Genomic DNA, 7,526 nt, shown 5'->3' with positions numbered 1-7,526 from the left:
GTTGCTTAAATATTCAATACGTAACGTTATGTCCTCATGTTTCCATGTAACGTAATCATTTTCTAATCTTTTTTTCCTTTAGGTTTCCTTGATTTGATTAGATTTTTATCTTTTCAAAAATGCTTGTTGAATTCGTGTGCGAATACTGTATGACAAAAGAAACAAAATTGCGTTTACAGAATTTCTATCAATCATCCTTTATCAACCTTCGGTCATTCATGTGTTTGCTGTATTAAAGCAAAAATAAATTCGAGTCAATTATTTCTAGCAAACAAACAATTTAATACGAATATATCGTGTAGCCACTTTAGCAAACCTCCATTGTCAGAGTGCAACAAACCATGTTATATAGTAAAACCCTGAATACACAAGCAAAAATTAGCTATTTTCACTGGCCGAAATAGCTCAGTTGGGAGAGCGTTAGACTGAAGATCTAAAGGTCCCTGGTTCGATCCCGGGTTTCGGCAGTTTTTTTTTTTTTTGCCTCTGACAGCTGTTCGTCTGTAAGCTCCATCTTTAATAAACCAATTACGTTACGAGCTCCATTTTTCGCCGTCCAATGAAATGTCAAGGTCCATTTTTCATAAACCAATCACCGCGCATAGTCCATTTTTGTCCATCTTTGAGCGTGAGCAGATTCCATCCAATCTCCGCTCATGTTCTATTTTTTTGGCCGTCCAATGAAATGGCAATGTCCACTTTTCATACACCAATCACCACACGTTGAGCATAAACATCACCGCTGTTATTTATATTCCGCTCAGGTAACGTTATGTTATTTATAGTTATTGTATTTATTGTTTATTTTAGGAATAGTAAGAATGCTCCGTAAAACTACCTTACGCTCAGGTAAGTTTACGTTAACTCTCATTGTGTAAGTAATAGTGTATAATTGCCGCAGCTCAATTTGTAATGTAAATAGTTTTTATACGATTTTGTCTGACTTTGTGTAACTTTAGTCTGCACGCAAACGTTACGTTAGCTATAGCTAATGTTATCATCCAGATTGGGTATTGTACATTATTGTCAGTAACGTTAACTTTCAATGTACAATAGATCTCATTGTTAGTTTACTGTAACACTGGCATAAAATGTAACACAAAATAAATTTGGATAACTGTTGGGTGTTTGTTTAACTTTTATATACCTGTGGTAAAAAAATTACCAGTCATAAGTGAATGGATGAGAATACAATATGCATATAAAATTACAGTCAGGCACATGTTCATTTTATCACATGGACACAGTTGAAATAACACAATGTTTAATCTGAGTATTTGTTATAGTCAAAATAATCCATACATTATGCTTTTAACTACAAAACAATTTGTATGAGCTCAGGTCAATGAGGCACACAGGCCATAAATAGCAAATAGAAGTTCAAAACTTGTCATGTTTTCAAAAGATCTATCACAACATTAGGAGATGATACAGTATGCATTATTTTGGATTTATAAACTGCTATAATGTGGTGGTCATTTTGGACCAGGAACACAAAACTAGCTAACATGAAATTAACACAACAGTAGGGATAATGCTGTGTTGCCGGGCTACAATGACAGTCAGTTTAACATGTTCTGTATTGTTTCAGGCAACGACATGGCTTCAACTAAGTCACACAAAGGCATGAGGAATGCTGACTGGCTTGCGCATCTGGAGAGTTTTGCCCGAACAGGAGTTTGGCCATCAAGGGAGAGGACCTTCTCCCGACAAAAAAGATGGCATGAGTTGTATCAGGAGGTAAATTATGCAGCTAGATTCATTGGTGAACTAATAAACTTGTATGATAATACATTGTGCTATTTGTATTTATGTGTATGGATAAGTAATTATTTACAATGTAAATACATTGTAATATTGATATAATTAAGATGACGTATGTTTTGAGATAACATGGACTACAGTGTCATTGCTACACTTTATGTTCACAGATAGAAAAATGCCCTCTACAAATTATGGCCAGACCACTCTTCTGAAGGAAGGTGGGAGAGCGTTAGACTGAAGATCTAAAGGTCCCTGGTTCGATCCCGGGTTTCGGCAGTTTTTTTTCTCGCCTCACAGTACCGAGCTGGCTGGTGCACACGTAAAGTTTAGTTCCATTACACACATACTGTAGTTTTCAAATACGCCTGCCTGCCCTGAAGGACTGGTTTGCTGGATCAGGCGCATTTAGTTTGGGTGGAGTCGCGTGTTGGTCTCTGTTTAATGTAGCGTGCAGTACATTTTGTGACCTGATGATGACGCTGTAGTATTAGTTAATTCTTAATCGTCACTGCGATTAATTCTTAAGAGCGCCAGAGGGCGATGTTTTTCAACAATTCAGTAGTCTTACCACTCGGAAAACGTTAGAGACCGTGTACTTGTGTTGACTGCTGACCAGAAAATCACGGAAGTCACTGGACTACAGAATTACTTTACGGTACAGTACCTTTAACGGATTGAACCCAGTTTACCTGTTTTGATAAATACAGCTCAACTGACTGAAGTCGTCTTGTGCTTCACAATATGCTGCTTTGTTGGGCCTGTTACGTAGGCTATCATAACATATCATATAATAGGATGTTTACAGTATATCTCTTGATACCTTAAACACAAATAGGTAGGTAATCATCTGGGTATATTTTTTATTTATTTAACCTACAAGAAAGAGTTCAGATCCAGGATTTGTGTTGTGTCAGTAGACCCACCTTTGTTTTGCAACCTTTTTACAGCCTATGCAACATGTGCCAGCATGTCTTTAGAGTCTAATGATATAGTACATACACACAAACACATAAACGCATTTTAGTACTGTTTAATTTCCAAAGATTCACATATAGTACACACACACACACACACACACACACAAACACGTTTTAGTACTGCTTCATTTCCATAGATTCTCTCACAAAAACGTCTTCTGTTTGGTTATGCTAAATCAATCATCACATTCTTGCCAGTCAAGCTCCCATATTTTTCATTCTGTACTATATGTCTTTGCGGCTGCTTATTGAAGCTGCTCAATAATTTATTTTTATTCAGAATCTCTGAAGGATACCGAACTCCCACAAACCATAAACTTGACACGTGAGTCTGGTATCTGCTTCCAAGTTTCTACTCGTTAATGTCCCGTCTTGTAGATGTAACATTTGGTATGTGCATAAAACATAGGCATAGATGTAATTTTTTTGGTTATTAAAAGAGTGCAGATCAATTAAATATTGTTGGTTATCATGTAGTTTGCTGTAGACTGTATGTTCCAGGAGAATCATCATAAAATGTCTCCAGTTTCATTGTCCAGGCCCTCACTGGCTTCTCATTAAAAACTTTATGGTTCTTTATAACCCTTGGATATCTTGCAGTGGCATAAATGTAGTAATGATTAGTGCCAAGCAAATCGTTCTGATATGCATGGAGCTGCCTCTTTTTTTATGATGTAATGTGCGGTTCACATTGTACAATTTGTCCCAGACGAAAGATGACCAATCATGGCGATTTCTGTGGTCAAGTCAAGTGACTTTTATTTATATATAGTTTTTTTACAATAAAGATTGTATCAAAGCAGCTTCACAGTGATAACATGAAAATAATAAGTTTGTTTGTCCACCTTAAGTAAGGCAGATCAATAATGTAGTTAAATATTAAATGTTCCCACCTAAGAAAGTCAAAAGCCAAGGCAACAGTGGCAAGGAACCAAAACTCCATTACAATGGAGAAAAAAACCTTGGGAGAACCCATGGCTCAGTCGGGGGCTAGTTCTCCTCTGGCCAACGAGTGAACAGTGTATGATTATGATCCAGACATTCAGATTTTTTATTTTTTCAGTTTCTGGTCTCATTGACTTCCATAGTAGGAAAAAAAATAATATACTATGGAAGTCAGTGAGACCAGAAATTGTCTGGTTACTGATATTCTTCTAAATATCAGAAAATCGGCTGAATGGATTCGAAAACGGTAAAACTCTGGGGGAGTGGAAAAATTAGCCTATTTCCAAAAAAGTGGAGTATCCCTTTAATATTATAGCTAGTAGCTACTAGATCAATTTAAGCACAATATCAAACTCAATAATGAATACATTCATCATCCTTTATCAGAATGCTGGCAATTTCCATCTTCTTTATTGCACTCAAGAAATATATTCTGTGAGTGCACCCTACCTTCTTAGTGCTCTGGCCTTTCCTTGACGTATTGTTTTCCTGGTTTACAAATTCCGGGAAGTTTCTTTTAATTGTTTTTCCTCCATCTCTATATTAAGAACAATATTCAGACCTCAAAAATGAGTCAGCAAGGAGCTGGAAATTGGTTAGTGTTGCCTGTCTAGACCACATTATTGTAGCCTTGGTCTGGAGGTGAGTTTTCGTTTTTTTTGCTTTCAGACAAGGTTACAATCTGTTTCTAATTAATTGCGATAATTACAGCATGTGGCTCCGAAAGGCTACTTAGCCGCTAGCAACCTTTTTTCATTTACTACCTAACTGAAGTTGCATCTAATGTTTTTCAGTAGCCAGCACTTTAATTTAAAAAGCAGCCTTACAAACAAAACATTTTGTTGACTACTCAGACCTGTTTTGCAGGATGGAAAGCATGATAGAGATGCTCTATGACAGGTCACGAATAATAACACGTGAGAAAGATGCTGACAAGACTACGAGACAGAGATAAAGACCGTCCTTTAGTCTTACAGAAGCATTTTCTAATGACAGTCCTGTCCTGCGGCAAAATCATCCATTAATCTCGACTCTTAGTGAGTGGAATTACTTATGAGTGAATTCCAAAATCAAAAGAAAAAAATTAAATATGTTATATAAATAATTACACCTTTTTTTTTTGCATTGACAATGAATTTTATTGAACCCCAAGTTCTCATCAGTTTAATGGGGTAAAAAAAAATTAACTAATGTAATACAATAATGAAAATCATCCTGTTCATCTACTAAAATGGTTGTAAAAATATACTAAAAATATAGTCTTCCAAAATCCATTTGTCGGGTTACTTTACAATCTTTTCACTTACAGTGTATATGTGTGTGTATTGTATATATTGTACACACACACACACACACACAAATATAGATGTACCACCTTCAAAAATAATAATATAAAGGTAGTGTTCTGTCCTTGTGTGCATCAGTGTGATTTAACACGCATCAAGGTCACCTGTCACCCTGCTGTTTTTATATTTTGTGTTGTGAGCACGTGCAGGTCCTCTTTTATATGATGTCGTCTCTGAAGTGTAATAGCTTCACTGGCAGTGATCCAGAATGACTGTAGGGGCCATCTATGGAAAAGACCGTATTCATTTCATATGTTACAACACAGTCTCATGAAGATGCGTATCTATACCACGAATGTCATTTCTCGTGGCATTTATACGGCAAAAATGGTTTTTTTTGCGTGCTTATGCATGGTGCGCACTAAAAAAACCCTGGGGTAGGTTTAGGGGGGAGGGGGGTGGGGAGTTTGTGCGTATTATACGCCAAAAAGTGCCTATCATATGCACGCGAAAAACGCGTACCATATACACGTAAAAACTATTTTTGGCGTATAAATGCCAGGAGAAATGACATTCGTGCTATACGAACTTTCATGAGATCGGGCTCGTTATTTCATGCATGGCTTGCCATTTTTTGTTTCACCTTTTGAAATCACTTTATTTGAGCATTTAATATTTCATGATCTATAAATTTCATGATTTATGAATATTCCAAATATCTTGTTTTCAACTATTACAAATTCATATTTTAATATTTCCTAGGTTTTGTGTTAATACATCAAGTTTACACACATGGGTCTAAAATGACCCATCTATGCAAGTGTGATAAAACAAAAAAAATAAAGAAAGCTTTTTTGTTAAAACAGCCAAGCCCAGAAAAATATCTAGCAGGCTAGATATCCAGAGCTGTCGCACGACTCAACCTCACGTGCTATCAGCTCAACAACTTGAACACTCCTGATTTCACAGACAGCAAGTCATAGTGTGAACCACACAGTTCAGCCCGACGTTTTAAAATCATGTAGTGTGAACTAGGCTTTAGCTGTTGACACTGTCTCAATAAATGTAGGATACAGCTCTTTCTCTGTGGTTGCCTTTCAAGGGATTGTGAAATGCAGCTCACACGTGTTTGGCACTGAGAGGGAGAGGTGTGCCCTGCGATTTGGACTCTTTCAGTTTTATACACATGAGATCACTTAAAGTAAATCTCTGCAGGCTGCTGCTCTCACACAAATATTAAAAGGAATAAACATCTAACATTTGCAAACTATTTTTTCTTTATTCGTCAGTGTAAAGCAGTGACCATGAAAACATTTCAGGAATACTTTTTCCAACAATTCAAATTCTGTCGTTATTTCATGTCTCATGTCTTTCAAACCCCATCTGAAATCTTTAAATAAATTTCATACATTATTAGTTCAAAGAATTTAAAAAAAATTCTGCATAGTTTTCTTTTTATAAAAGAAAAAATAAATTAATCCTTATTAAAGTTATTTAGTTAAGATCAGTGTGTGATTTTTCTTATTTTCTTCTTTGAATAACAGCAATAACAAAGAGGGCAGCAGGTTTATTAGGCTGCTGTCACTTTAAGACCTGAAGCTTGGATCCAACGGTTTTCTTTCTCAACTGTTTACTTTCACTTAAAGCTGCAGTCTATAGCTATTTTGGGGTTAAAGATTATTCAAAATACATATTTTGCTCTGAATGTGCCCAGCAAAGGAAATGGCATGCGAGTGCCGAATTAAGTTCAAACATAAAAAAAATGGCATACACTTTACCTTTTAAGAATGTTTTAAAGGTAAGGAAATGAAAGTTATTTATTTTATTATTTTTTTTTATTTAAATGCTCCCAAATAATAGCAAAGTATATTTTAAACACTTAATTAGCATCGAGAGAAATCCAGTTACCCTAAATTTAGCTTTCCCTGAAGGCAGCCAAACTCCATTTATTGTAATGCCGTTCACTGAGCTGCATGCATAAAACAAAAGTGGTGGCAGAAGCTCAACATCACTTTTTTGTAATGCTGCTTTCAGGAAATGAGAACACCACTGGGTGCCAGGCAGGCTTGTTGACTCAACAAGAGCTGGCATAAATATTTGAATTGCAGAAAAAGAGGGTAGTTTCCTGTAGTTCTCACATTGAAGGCATTTAATCCCTTTTCCTGACCATGTTGAATGAGTCCGCTCTTGCGTTAAAACATCCTACTAAATGACAGCCTTTTTATCCGATTAGCTGCACCTTGTCAATTCAAACAAACAAAAGCCGGCTAGATGTCACAGCCCTCACACAAGAACAGACATTTAAGAAAATGAACTCTTTGAAGGTTTGTTTGTATGTATGCTTGATGGATCATCGAGCACTTTTCCAGAAATAAAGTAAGCCAAGTATGTTTAGATAAAGTGGTCTGACCATCTGATTATCTTATAGCTGTCCTGGAGAAGCTACTTTAAATAGCTTCTCAGGCTACAAGCTTCTCTAAATTTAAATTAGTAAAGCTACAATTGTTAATTGTTTAGCTAACAGGCTATTAACAGAAATTTTAAACCATGTTGA

The 7,526-nt window shown here is 36.1% G+C and overlaps 1 non-coding gene across 1 annotated transcript; it reads left to right on the top strand.

The window, feature by feature from the left end:
• Positions 1-394: 394 nt before the first annotated feature.
• On the top strand, positions 395-467 carry trnaf-gaa (transfer RNA phenylalanine (anticodon GAA)). Its single transcript has one exon. It is a non-coding gene; the product is annotated as a tRNA-Phe (tRNA).
• Positions 468-7,526: the final 7,059 nt, after the last annotated feature.

This window comes from Pimephales promelas, chromosome 8 (genome assembly GCF_988280905.1).
Source record: "Pimephales promelas chromosome 8, fPimPro1.hap1.1, whole genome shotgun sequence".
Lineage (NCBI taxonomy): Eukaryota > Metazoa > Chordata > Actinopteri > Cypriniformes > Leuciscidae > Pimephales > Pimephales promelas.
This window is presented reverse-complemented; position numbering and strand designations above follow the sequence as displayed.